Here is a 13,656-nt window from a genome sequence, read left to right as displayed (position 1 = left end):
ACTAGCTCAACTCGAAAGCTTTGGCAAACAAGCCAAGCTCCAATTTTGACCTGGAGCTCGAGGTCGAACTCTAGCATAGCACAGACAAGTCAAGCTGAGCTTGGCCCACCTCGACTCGGCTCAGCTCGATGTATAGCCCTACTAAAAACTTGATTTAACCTCGGTTCCAAATAACCAAAGTTGAAAAGGTTCTTTTAAACCTGATTGAAGAATCAAAGCTAGAAGCTAAAAGGTTCTTTTAGCCTCGGTTGGAGAACCAAGGCTGAAAGGCTTTTTAACCTTGGTTATCAAAACCAATGATAAAGTCTTTAACCACGAGCTCAGTACCAATTTGAATAACCAAGGCTAAAGGCTTTAGCCTTGGTTTTTAACTTTTTAGCCATTGTTTTGAATCGAAGTTAAAGGTTGTTTTCTTGTAGTGTCCTTGACTGGTGAACAATCTTTGCAGTCGTGATCCCTTTAAATTTCAACCTCCTGGAAGAATATGCTATTGAGGAAGAAACTCACCTCTTAATAACATCAAAGGAGCAGAACTTACAGTAAAAAAAAAAAAAAAAAACTCCTTCCCATTGTCTTTCTTTCCACAGCACGGGCCGGGTTTGGGATGAGGTTGAAAGATGTAGGGGAAGGCTTTGATAAAGCTTGGCTTGGCCCTAATGCAGCCCATTGACACTCCTAACTGTTTGGGAAAACATGGATTGGTGGGGGAATAAGCTCTTCCCACACCCCTACACGCAAAGCCAATGAACTCATCAGGTGGCCACTAAATCAAAGTACAACTAAGTAAAGGTTGCATAGTTTTTAATGTTGACCTTTGGCCAAGGAATCGTATGATACACGTCCCATTGCTTCGCATATCATGTGTCGGTTCTCAATTCTGACAAGAGGAGCCTGTGGTTTGTTAATCCAAATCACTGGATTGTTCAGTCACACCATAGATGGGACTTCTAAAATTTCCTCAAGATGAGGTCTTTATCCTTTCAATTTGCGGTCTACAAATGAACGGTTAGGAGAAATGCAGCAATGGTTCACATTCAACTTAAAAAACAAAAGTTACCTACATCATTCAATGTAGGAGATCTTTGAGGTGTGGTCCATCCATCATGCAATGCAATATTCCAATGATCTGTATTATCAATTCATGTTCTCCACTTGCTAGAAATTTAAACTGCATATTTGGTGCAATCTTGTGACATGCAATTCCTTTGCTGGCTTGATGAACTCAAATGGAATTATTTTTTTTTAACAACTGAAATAGACGATGCTCAAAGTTGTTGAGGGGAGTTTTCTCATTTATCTCAAGGGCCTGTTTGGATTGGGGATTACTAAGTAATGTGACAAAGAAGTGTCATCATTATGATTTTACCAGCGCCATACCAAATGCAGCTATCGTCAATCAGATATAAATGTTTTTTGGAGATGGGTAAAAGAATTTGTTATCATTGCACTTTTTAACTACATTATCGTGGAAATCTCGAATCCAAATAGGCATTTCGTTTATGGATTTGATGAATTTAAAAGTGTCATAATTATAATTTTACCCTGATAAACCAAACACAACAATCCTCGAATGTAAATGCTTTCAGGAGACGGGAAATGAATGTATGATCATTGTACTTTTCTATTACATTGCTATGGTAATCAACAATCCAAACAAGCCTTAAGTGTAATTTCATGAGTTATTTGATACAAGCTATCATGTTAAAAAAAGGAGCAAGTTAAACAAGAAAGTACACAACAGGACTTCAAAGAGATGCAACAAGAAACAACCAACCAAGACGAAAAAGGCAGCATAACCAAGATGAAAAAGGCAGCATACTTTAAATGACTAGAGCTGAAGGATGGACATCATTGAATATAGACCTTTGTCTGACCTTCTAATAGGTCTTCTAGAGTTTATAATATTGCATAGGCGGATTTTGTTCATCTGACCTCCGTTTGTAGAAGTCGGCAATCAATCGCTCGCAAGTCTAGTCCTGAATCACCAACTCCTCGTTGGATTTTGTATATGATGAGACTTATTCCACCAATATCCTAGAGTTCTTCAACACCTACTTTCTCCAAGGATAGTTGGGTGATCATGTTTAGAGGCCACCGATCTTTATTCCTTCTCAATCCCTTTATCGATTTGAAGATCAAAATCCTGGATTTGAAAAATTGAAACACTAGATTTTGCAAATTTATCCCTTACACTGCTTACCTTATCCCTTACACTGCTTAATGATAAATTTGTTTCCATCAATATTTGATATCTCACTCAAATCCAATTTTCTATGATGAGATTTTCTACATCTTGGTACACAATGGAAGAATGGTGATCTTTGATCTGAAGTGTATCACTGGACCATTCTTGCCAAGCCCAAGGTGCTGAAATTTTGGTAATTTCAATTTGCACATGAATGGAATGGGTGAAGACAGAACTTTGGAAGATTTAAAGCAATTTGTGGGTTGGTGGACTTTCTCCTCCATGATAATTGTAAAAGGAAAGGAATACAACATCCATTTTCTTATAGTCAGAGGTAAAGTTGTATGTTTTGGTGACTTAAGGACTGTAGATGCTATTCTAACAGAGATTTTTTACAACTCTAAAGAATATATCAATAGTGCCTGGAATAAACCGAGGTGGTCTTGACCTTCTGCTCAACAGCTCAATTCGAGTCGACCTTCAAGTGACAGTTTCAATTGAGATGATTTTCTTTGAAAAACAGTTTAGTTAATTTTCTTAGTGAAATGATATTTTCTTGTGAGAAGAGGGCCAAAAGGACTCGTGCTCTAATTAGGGGTACACTTTCGTGAGGATGTAGACCATTCAATCAGCGGACTACATTGTAGAAGTTGACAATTGAGCCATCCAACACCTCTTTGGATGGTTTGAGATCAATATTCAAAAAAAAATTATATAGATTGAATGGTTAGATCAGTTTATTGCATGTAATCGAATGTTTTGTAAACTTCATCCAGCATTTGGAAAAGTTGAGAAGGATTGCATTAATTCAGGTATCATGTCATCCAATCCCAGTAGGAGGTGGGCTTTTTGGTTGATTTCGAATCTGTGGGCCCGACATTGATGCATGTGTTTTATCCATGCCATCCATCCAAATGCACCCTTGACACATGACAATCATATTGCATATGCATACAAGTGACTGGCATTAGTTGTGAAATCCGGTCGATTGATTATAATTCCGTGGTCCACCAAATGCACGTTTCACTTAATAGGGTGCTTTTCCCAAAGCAAGATTCGATCCCAAATGTGCAATTGGTTTGTGAAAATACCATGTTATTTCCAGACATAATTATTGTGTAATAATGGTTTTAATTCCACCTAATGCAATTGAACACAAGTAATCCCATGTTCCAAACCAGCCCTAAATGTTTTGCTCATATCCTACCACCTATATTTGGTCACGTTTCAGCAATTTGTACCACTTAAGCCATTGAGAAATTTTCTATATATCATGTGGACCACAATAATATAGGATCTCGATATATAGAAAATTTTCCAATGACCTAAGTTGTACAAATCGCTGAAACGTGACCAAATATATCATGGTGGGGCCACAGATCTATGACGCTGGACTTGGATTGGCTAGTGGCCTGTACTTTTTGGGCCCGCCATGCCGTTCAACCAGTTTTTCAGATTATTTTAAAATATGAGCCTCAAAATGAGGTAGATCCAACTATCAAGTGGACCGCATTACAGGAAATAGTTTTAATTGAATGCCCACCATTGAAAACTTCACGGGGCCACAAAAGTTTTGGATCATGACATTTGTTTTTTCCTTTCATCCAGGTCCGTATCCAGGTCCGTATGACCTACTAAACAGTTTGGATGTCATTTTAGTAGAATATTTTGAATGGTGGACTTTTAATAGTATTATTTTCCTGTGGTGTGGTCCACTTGAAATTTAGATCTCTTTCAATTTTGGGATCAAGCTCTAAAACGATCTGAAAAAATAGATGGACAGTGGATAAAATGCACGCACATCATCGTAGGGCCCACAGAGCACCGTGGCTAGTAGTGGCGGAAGTGGATTGCGTATTGAGTAACTCAGTACCATAGGCGTACTGAGTAAACTCTGTGGGCCCTACCATGATGTGTGTGCATTTTATCCACACCGTCCATCCATTTTACCAGATAATTTTAGAGCTTGAGCCCAAAAATGAAGATATCTAAAGTTCAAGAGGACGACACCAGAGGAAACAGCGTGAATTGAACGTCTACCGTTGAGAATTCTTAGGGGCTACAGAAGTTTTGGATCAAGCTTGTATTTTTTTTTTCCCTTCATCCATATCTGTGTGATCGTATGAACGGGTTGGATTATATATAAACATCACTGTGGGCCCTAGAAAGGATTCAACGGTGGAAATCATTATTCCCACTGTTTCCTGTAGCATGGTCCACTTGATCTTTGGATATACTTAAATTTTAGGACCAACCCCTAAAATGAGCTGGAAAAACGATTGGACGGCGTGGATAAACCACGTACATTCATGGTGGGTCCAACGTAATTTACCCAGTACGATAAGGGCGTACTGAGTAACTCAGTACCCAATCCAATTTCAGTAGTGGTGATCAATAGAAGAACCCGACCCGACCCGATTCATCATCTCAAAAAAACACTATTCATCGTCTCCCTGCTGCCGCAGCCCTCAAAAAAACCCATTCATCGTCTCCCGGCACTCGCAGCCCTAGCGAAGATGACCAAATCGAAAAAGCCTACGGATCCGAAGAAAACTAACGTAGAGATCCAGTACAAAGAATGCACGGTCTGCAAATGTAAGAAGTATGAAAGTCTCCAGCAGTGGAGCGATCATGTAGACGCGTGCGGTAAGAAGAAAAAGGTGAAAATCAAGGAAGAGAATAGGCGCCGCCATCAGTCAAATGAAGCTGGTCAGTAAGAGAAGCATACAGCGATAGGTGGCCAGCTTGGATTTCTATAGGATTGCTTGGATTGTCGTATTTGCTTGGATTTGTATGGGATTGCTTGGATTGTCGTATTTGCTTGGATTTTTATAGGATTGCTTGGATTGTCGTATTTGCTTGGATTTTTATATGATTCAACACTTACAGAGTCTCATAAATTACACTCTGGAACAAGATTTCAGTAGGCTATGGTGAATCCCATCTTATGGTTAGTGAACCATGTTATGGCCTATCATTTATGGTTAAAAAATGATTTCCATATATTTGATCATTATTAACCAAAAAATATATTGATTATATGGGCTGTTTGTATAATTATGATTAATCAATATTTGGTATGTGTTAAATATTGGAATGTATGTTTTGCTTCTTCTCTTTTTCTGACCATATATTACGACAATCCATAATAATAATCACACCAAATACTAGAGTTGATAATTGAAAATGTCAAGGATTATCATGATAATGAGTTTATGCAATATATGTTACATATGGTTAATATATGTAACATATATGGTTTACCAAATATAATCAATAAGACTGACCTTGCTGTTCACGGCAAAATATAATCATGGTAAAATCTTTATGTTTATTGACCAAGTTATGTTTTGGTCTATACATCCCTTATTCACATGAATAGTTTTGGTTGCTTTCCCCCTACAAAATATATTTATTGTCTTAACCATAGCACGAGAGTCGTAAAGACCAACAATGTTAGGCTTCTTAAGCATGGGCAAATCAGTCAGTGTAAAACCATGCAAAGGGTGTTTGAGTTAAGCAAGTCCCAGTGCCCTTGCTTATAAATTTAGATAATTAGGGTGTTCCATAATCCATTAATTACAATGACCAAGTAAAACATTAAGAATCAACCCTTAAACGCCCTAGTAACATTGATGTGCCAAATGAGGAGACATAACCATTAGAAATTCCTAGAATATTGTATAAAGTAAGGAAACCCTATTTTGGATGATTATGTGGTGTATATATAGGAACATGATATTGGTAATAATAATAATGATTTGGTTACGTTTTCACAAGCTATAAATTGTTAAGATTCTTATAAGTGGATTAATGTCATGAAAGATGAGTTTGGGGTTTTCTAAAATTGCCCAAGGATCAGAAGGTTGTCGGTTGTAAATGAGTTTATAAGGTTAAATGTGATTTCAAGGGCAATTTTGAATAATTTAAATAAAGACTAGTGATAAAAGGATACACCCAGCATGCATGTATAGATTAAAAAGAGACTTTTTGTTTAGAAGGTAAAAAAGAAAACTCTCTTATTACCAACCAAGGGCAGAGCCCCAAAGGAATACAAATAAACAATAAGGGCCAATGTCCCAAATCAAGAGAAGAAAACAAAAATCCACATCTTGAGCTAGAAGAAAAGAAAAAGAAAAAGAATTTTCCAAAAAATGAAAAAAGAAAAAGAAAACTTCTTTGCGGAGAACTGAGACAGTTGCATGCATAGTATCGAGTTTATTGTGATAATATGATGCTGCACCTTCCAACGATATTGGTATCGGCATGATATTGAATTTCTTGGAAATTTATGAAGAGGAATGCATCTACAATGCAAACTGACACAAACACATCTACAATGCAAACTGACACAAACAATTCGATACTTCTGTTCCGATGAATTCTCATACTGAGATACGGACATGGAATTACGGCTATCGATTCCCGTGATTTTCAACCTTGACAAAATCCAACAATGGATAGAATTTCCAGCCCTAGATTCACGAACTGGAAACTCGTGTACCAGAGAGAGAGAGCTGACCTTGCCGCAGGAGAAGGGAAGGTGGATGGGAGAGGGAGACTGAGGAGGAGATCGCCGATATGCAGGGTTTCCATGGCTCATACGGAGTCTCTATGGTAGATGCTCTGTGGGTCCCACCACGATGTCTGTCTGAAATCCACTCCGCCCATCCGCGTCGCAAGCTCATGTCAGGACTTAAGTCCAAAAATATGCAGATCCAAAATTCAGGTGGGCCACCCTACACTGGCGATAAAAAAGCCCATGATGCTTATAAGCCATCCAAACCGTTCATAGGGTTATTCCCACCTGGATGAACTTTAAAAATAAATATCACGGTGATCCGAAACGTTTGCAGTTTCCATGAAGGTTTCGAGAAGGTGGTCGAGAGGAATAAAACAAACAGATTAAAACTGATCTGGCAACGAAAAAAACGCATACAAAAAGAATCTGAGTAGGCAAAAAGTTAACAAATTAAAGAAAAAATTAATATAGTAAATTATCTCGTATCGATTAAATAAATCAATCAAATTATCTTAAATTATCCTACAATTTATCTTTATTTATTATTGCTTAGCTTTTTCTCAAGAGTAATCGCAATTATAATCTTAATCTATACTTATATTAATACAAATAGTTATTCATTCAAAAATGCTTCTTACACTTGCGCCTCAGTTAACTATAAGAGGTTATCAAGCACCATGGATTTGGGGGGATTTGAGGGGATTTGTTTGACACCATAAAGTAATTAGGGGTTTCAAATCCCCTCAAATAAGAGGTTTGAAATCGCAATAAGAGCTTGGATTACATCTAAAATCCTTTCCATAGTTGTACGTGTAACATGTGTCACCATCTATTGGACACATTGCCTACTAATGATATCCCAAAACAATTAGGTTATCAATTGCATCACTATAATTACTTTAATATGATGATCAACACCATCCAAACATCATCCATATAAATCAATGGTTAAAAATCGTTGGTTAGTCACTCGAACATGATCTTGTGCTTGTAGCCCGTACAAGACTTGAAAGTTCATCATTTTTTGGTAAAGCATATATTTTAGTGGGCTTATTACAACTATTGTGTCAAACATTACATACGCCACTGATTAGAGATATTAAAGTTGATTTAAAAATTAAATTCAAACTCCTATGTAGAGGTGTACGCAAACCGAGCTAGCTCGCTCGACTCGACTCGAAAAAGCTTGATTCAACTCGGTTTGAAGCTGAGTTCGAGCCGAGTCAAGCTGATTTTTTTAGCTCAAAAATGAGTTCGAGCTAGCCCCAGCTCGACTTGACTCAGATCGAACCAGTTCGGAGACTCAATTACTTTGATATTGATATTGCTCACCAAGTATTTAATGAAATGACTCAAAGAAGTGTGACCGGTGGCAAGGAAGGTATGTATATGAAACCAACACATTATTTTTCTTGATTTTTATATTGCTTAGAAGGTGTTTGATAAAATACCTGTAAAACCATTGCTACTATCTCAAATACAGTGAGATTTTGAAGGTGCAGTCCAGGAGTTTGTGAAAATGCTGCAATGGCGAACTCAGCTCGATCTTGGCTCGAACTCGGCTCGAATTGGCCCAAGCTGCTGACCGAATCGAGCCGAGCTGGCCAATCAGGCTTGAGGACCGAGCCGAGCTGAGTTCGAGCTGAGGTCAGCTAGCTCGACTGGGTTTGACTCGATGCACACCCCTACTCCTGTGAATATACCATGCATAACAACTTTTGGATTAAAGTTGATTTACAATCCAGAGTGCCAAACACAACAGAGGATTTCAAATTCACAAGGTTTCAAATCCAGGGTGTCATCATAGATACCTATTCTAACCTGCTTGGACACACCAGACCTGACAAAATCATCCAAACCAAAAAAATGCTTAACAGACACCATGAACAGATCACTTATTTCGTAATTACGAGCCCACGATGCATTGTCCGATAGCCACCTTGACCGACAGGTAGATTATTGATACTGCCCATAGCAAGTTGGTAATTGGACAAGATAATATGGGCCCACCAAGATATCCTCCATCTACACCATCTATCAATTTTTAAAAATCATTCTGGGACATGATTTCAAATTTAAAGGTTTTATAATTTAGTAATTTAATCTCAATTAACATATATCACATGTACAATTTGGCCTGTCTAGCAAGTTGTTACCTGATGTGTTCTCACCGTTCTGTATTATGTGGTCCGCCTGAGTTTTTAATCAGCCTGATTTTTGGATAAAACAGAACATGAGCAGGCCAGATGATTGACGTATGGGCGTCACACGTACCTAAGGTGGGCCACGGATCTTTTTGTTGCGGGGATCTCTCGAAGGGACACATGCTAGAAAAACTCATGTCTTATTCTTTCGTGGAAGAAGCGTTGCAACCACTCATAAGGAAGCGGATTGCATACGAAGTAAATTATGTGGAGCCACTGTAATTTATATATTGTATGCACTTCGCTACCCTTCGTTCACTTTATTAGATAATTTTAAGGCTTTAGCTTAAAAATAAAGCTTATTTGAACTTCAAGGAAACCACACCGAAGAAAATAATGTGAATTTAACGTTGACAAATTCTCGGGGCTATAAAAGCATGGGTCAAACTGATATTTGCATTTTAATTTCATCCATGTCTGTGTGGTCCTACGAACAATTTGAATAAAAAAAATTCTCAGTGTAGGCCCTGGAAGGTTTCAATGATAGAATACATTACATATTTCAATTTTGATTTCAACCCTAAAATAAGCTGGAAAAATAGTTAAAAAAGATGGACGGCGTGGATAAATCACGTACAATCATGGTGGTTCCAATGGAATTTATTCAGTTGACCATTAAAAACGTTTTTGGGGTCCTAAATGTTTTCGATCAAGCTGATATTTATTTTTTCCCTTCATCTTAGTCTTTATAACCTAATCAACAGATTGGATGTCAAATAAACAGTACGGTAGGCCTTAGGAGGATGCACGACTCGGTTCGACTCTCGCCCTAAGGTTTGGATCTACTTCATTTTTTGAAGCATGCCTTAAAATGAGCCATCAATTTCACCGTTAAAAATTTTGTAGGGCCCACCATAACATATATTTTCCATCCAATCTATTCATAAGGTCACAAAGACCTGGATGAAGAGGAAAAACAAATTTCATAATGATCATTCTTTGGTGTGATTTTAGTGATGTAGTCAATCATTGGATTATTTCAAAGTATCATTAGCATGACACGTGTGAGGGACATGTGCATAGTGGCACCTTTGTTTACACGTGTGACTCTCCAAGAGAGCTCAAAAAGGCATTTCACCCCCATTTACTTCCAAATCCTCTCTCATAGAGAGCATTTCATGTACATGCACATTTACTCACATTTCATTCCATTTACATACATTTACTCCCATCCAAACACACCTCAAATGCCATTTACCTTCATTTACTCTCAATTACACCTATTTACCTCCATTTACTCCCATCCAAACGGCCCTATAAGAGCTGTTTGGATGGGAGTAAATAGGAGAATTGGGAGTAAATGAAGGAAAATGGAATTTGAAGTGTGTTTGGATGTGAGTAATGCATGGAAATGAAATGAAATGTGAGTAAATGGGCTTGTAAATGAAATCCTCTTTGTGAGAGAGAATTTGGAAGTAAATGGGGTGAAATGCCTTTTTGAGCTCCCTTGGAGAGTGCACGAGTAAACAAAGGTGCCGCTACACACATGTCCGCCATACACATGGCACACTGATGATACTCCAAAACAATCCAATTATCGGCCACATTACTAAATTCACACCAATAGAATAACCCAAACCGTCCAAAGGTTGGCCATCTAAATGGACGATTAAAAAATGTTGGCAAGTTGCTTGTTTGTGATCCTTATGCTTGTAGCCCACCTGAACTCAAAATTTCCTCATTTTTTGGCTAAAGCATATATTTCAATTAGCATATTACAATCATTCTTTTAAATATCACATATGTACAATAATTTGGGATATTAAAGCTGATTGTGGATATCACATATGTTCCTGTGAATATATTGAAATTTTCCAATGCATTCCAATTCCTCCCATTTGCTCCCATCCAAAGAGAATATTTAGATTTCAAATGCATTTCATTTACTACCATCCAAACACAAATGAGCAAGCCATTTACTCTCAATTCATTTACCTCCCATTCCATTTCTAGTTTACCTCCATTTACAATCTCCCAAATGATTTATAGGTGTAAACCATTTACAGCCTGTCCTGTTAGGCTGTAAATGATGTACAGGTAAATGATTGTCTATGTTTGGATAGCCTGTAAATTGTCGAGGTCCTGTAAATGGAGAGCCAATCTTTGAAAATATAGATGGTAGGCTGTAAATGGAGAGCATGTAAATGAAATCCCACCTTTTTACCTGTAAACCTGTAAATCATTTACCACTTAAACCATTTATAGGCATCCAAACGACCCCAATTAATTTCTACCTATTTCTAAAACAAACAAATAAATAAATTAAATTCATCGCCAAAAAGGGAAAAAACAATATATTCTGATAATCATAAATATATTTGACAGAAAATGATTTAATCATACCATAAATGTTTATACTGATTTGCCCATAAAATATATCCCATTGTTATTTCAACCCTCTTTGTTGAAAAATGGACAAACAATTCTTAAAAATGGATTCACAACTCTTAAAAATGGAATCCATTTTGAAGAGTTGTTTGTTACACAATTAAAAATCTCAGGTTCATTAGACAACAGTCAACATGTAATCTTGATTGTGGATGAGGCTTGTGATTATTTTTATGGATTTTTTTTTTTTTTTTTTTTTGGAGACCATTGTTTGGATGCAAGGAATCCAAGGTGGGAATATGGAAAAGGCAATGATTATTTTGATCTCCATTATTGAAAAATGGATTCCATTTTTAGAAGTCTTATTTGTTACACGATTGAAAATCCTAGTTTGATTAGACAACAGTCACCATATGATCCTGTGACCTGATTGTAGATAGGCTAGTGATTATTTTCACGATTTTATTTTTTATTTTTTTTGAGCAAATCCAAATAACAATAAATGTCAAAACACTTGATTATGGATTGTCGTAATAAACTTTATCAGATTATGGGCGTATATATTATTAGTCGTAATATATGGCCGATAAAGCAAAACATATATAATCAATATTTTCATAATCATAAACATTATCAGAATATAACCACGTTTATGGACCAAAACATTATTTTGTAGATTATGGGCATATCCATAAAATCATGTTATTTTGTAGATTATCAAATTATGGGGCGTGTAATAAATGATTAACCATCCAATATACGGAAATCACCCTAAGCATAATTTTCTCATTATTTTTTAATCTACCCTAACCATAACATGGGATTCGAGTCATACTGATAAATACGCCCTTAGGGGAAAGATCACGATGGAACAAGATTCTGAAAGTCAAGCAGACCCAAAGCTCATGTGGGCCATACCACAAAATAGCTGGGATTGACCGCCTTGGGTGACAAATGTTTTATATCAGGATAATATCTGTTCCTACAATTTATCTGAGTGGTAATATCTAGGGGTGTACACGAGTCGATCCGAGTCGAACTGGGCTCAACCCGGCCCGGCCCGATTACCAGCCAAACTCAGCCTGAACCCGGCCTGGTCACCGGGCCAACGTGTCCAGCCCGAACTCGGCCCGATCAACAATCGGGCGAGTTCGGGCCAGTTTTGGACTTTACAACAAGTTCATGGGAAGGGCTTTGGCAGGTGAACTATCTCAAAAGGGTAAAGGGGAAAAGGGACGAGTAGGGTTTTAAAATATATATATATAGGAAAACGCTCACCTGCGAACCAGTTCGTACGTACTACATACGAACTTTTTTGAGAACTCATCATATCTGATGAGTTTCAAAAATCTGAACGGTCCACATGAAGTAGAACCTCATGAAACCCCCTGGTATGAAATTTTACTTTGATCCAAAACTTTGGTGGGCCATGAAAAATGAAAACAGTTTCGTCCCTTGATTTGAATTTCTCTTTGCTATGGCCGAGCAGAATCTTAGATCAGGGTGAAAATTCACCCCGTGAGGTTTCATGGGATTCCGCATCTTATGGACCGTTCGAATTCGAAACCTATGACACATGTGCAAAGGTGCGCACGTGCGTAGGTGAGCATGCCTCTATATATATATATATATATATATATACTCAGTTCCGGGTCGGGCCAAGTCGAGCTTTTTCGGGCCGAGTCGAGCGAGTTAACCGGGCTAGCCCGGTTCGTGTACAGCCCTAGTAATATCCCTATCAACGGTTTGGATGGTATATAAACATCATGGTCAGCTCCAGGAAGGTTTCAATGGTGGACTTTTTTGCTTCCATTGTTTTGTTGGTGTGGCCAACCTGAGTTTTCAATCTGCCTGATTTTTAGAATCATGTACTATTGTGGTCTTTCAAAACAGAAGGACGGAGTGGATTTATCACATAAATCTTTGTGGGCCCCACATAGCCCCGGCCCAGGGTCACAGGCAATCCCCTTCCCTCTTTATCAATAAAAAATTTTCCTACTTCTGGTAATAGAGAAGCACACTTTTGGAGTTATTCCAACACCATAAGTAAGAATAATGTGTATATATCATTTCTAGATAGAGAAAATCTAATCAAAGATCATGGCCTTGAATCTACGAAGATTCGAATCACAAAATAGATAAAATACAAGCTAGGTGAACTGATGATATATACACCCAATTCTTTTGATACATACACCATTTCCACTTGGTATTGAATCACTACTATATGCTATTGTGATATCCAAAGTAGAAAAAATGGGTTTGTTTCTCAAAATCAGAGGGTGTATATATCAAGTCTATAAACTGAGATAAAAACAAGTTTGGGTTTATAGTAATTATGTGGTTAATCAAAGCCCCCAAATTCCCTGCCCACCAAGCCTCAAATCTACTTAGAAATGGAAATTCCAATGACTTAG

The 13,656-nt window shown here is 37.6% G+C and overlaps 1 protein-coding gene across 7 annotated transcripts in view; it reads right to left on the bottom strand.

The window, feature by feature from the left end:
• LOC131228036 (F-box/kelch-repeat protein At1g57790-like) overlaps positions 1-13,656 on the bottom strand; it is a 76,200-nt gene that overhangs the window by 43,953 nt on the left and 18,591 nt on the right. The window contains exon 3 of one of the 7 annotated variants that reach the window (XR_009162692.1): positions 6,708-6,924. The exons of 4 other annotated variants lie outside the window; for them this stretch is intronic. The gene's annotated coding sequence lies outside the window, so the exon portion shown is untranslated. Of the gene's footprint in view, positions 1-6,707; positions 6,993-13,656 lie in introns of all 7 variants that reach the window. 2 more of the 7 variants (XR_009162690.1, XR_009162691.1) reach the window with 2 other exon arrangements.

The sequence above is a fragment of the Magnolia sinica genome, chromosome 15, assembly GCF_029962835.1.
Source record: "Magnolia sinica isolate HGM2019 chromosome 15, MsV1, whole genome shotgun sequence".
In the NCBI taxonomy this organism is placed as follows: Eukaryota; Viridiplantae; Streptophyta; class Magnoliopsida; order Magnoliales; family Magnoliaceae; genus Magnolia; species Magnolia sinica.
Note: the sequence above shows the minus strand (reverse complement) of the source record. Positions and strands in the feature narration are given on the sequence as shown.